Below are 1,044 nucleotides of genomic sequence, written 5' to 3' on the forward strand. Positions count from 1 at the left end.
CACAGACATGAAAATAGTAACATAAATTTTCTTATTTTTTTAGTAGACTATCACTGATTAGAATCAGCATCTTCAAATTTCAGTCCTCAATGCAGTCCTCTTCTGGTGCAGTTACTACAAAAGCACATCAAATTTCTACTTGTGTAAGTAATGCAGATAAGACTTAATAACTTTTTAAAGGAATCAAGAGCTGCTTAATTTTAAAATACTGGGCCAAAGTAGCTCAGCTGGGAGACCATTAGACTGAAGATCTAAAGGTCCCTGGTTCAAGCCCGGGCTTCAGCAAGAGGAGTCCTTGTTGCTCCTTCTCTGAAGATATTCAAAGCCCACCCAGATGCAACCCTGTCTAACATGCTCCAGGTGACCCTGCTTGAGCAGGGGGGTTGGACTAGATGATCTCCAGAGGTTCCTTCCAACCTTACTTATTCTATGATCTTGAACGTTATTCTTTGTTGAATTATGGCAAATATCTYCCATAGTTTCTCCAATAACTTATTGGAGACTGCACACTGAAAGAAATGTTTGTGTTAGATAGTCTGTCAGGGCTGCACACAGCAGCTCCCCTGGAGCAGCCAGCCCTGGTCGTGGGCCTCCCCACAGGTCCGGAGGSATGAAGCACCCTCAGCAGTGCCAGCTCTGAGCTGCCCTGAGCCCTGTAGCCAGCCCAGACTCCCAGAGGGAACAAGTGCACTTGAGATCCTAAAAGCTATGGCTATAAAAGAAGARTTATCAAGAACCAGATATTGAAGACCAGTGACTAGATCGACCTAGTATTCCCTCCTTCCAGCACCTTACCAATTTCTTTTTCTGATCTGTCCAGCAAACACTAGGCACAGCCCTACTCTGACATTTGTTGTACAACACATGCTTGTACTGACATCCAAACAGCTCTCTAACATCTACCAGTGATACAGGTTATGTCCCACTGGAGAACTCCTAGGTCAGGTTGGAGAGTAGGCCACTAGGTTAATCACTGTTCATATTTCTTGGCATGTGAGCAGGACTCATGACTCGTATTTCCTCAGAATCAGAAACTCAGTCATG

At 44.4% G+C, this 1,044-nt stretch overlaps 1 non-coding gene across 1 annotated transcript; it reads left to right on the forward strand.

The window, feature by feature from the left end:
• Positions 1 to 212: 212 nt before the first annotated feature.
• On the forward strand, positions 213 to 285 carry TRNAF-GAA (transfer RNA phenylalanine (anticodon GAA)). The gene has a single exon. It is a non-coding gene; the product is annotated as a tRNA-Phe (tRNA).
• Positions 286 to 1,044: the final 759 nt, after the last annotated feature.

Source organism: Rhea americana, unplaced genomic scaffold (genome assembly GCF_003343005.1).
Source record: "Rhea americana isolate MKP2758 unplaced genomic scaffold, rheAme1 scaffold_1, whole genome shotgun sequence".
Lineage (NCBI taxonomy): Eukaryota > Metazoa > Chordata > Aves > Rheiformes > Rheidae > Rhea > Rhea americana.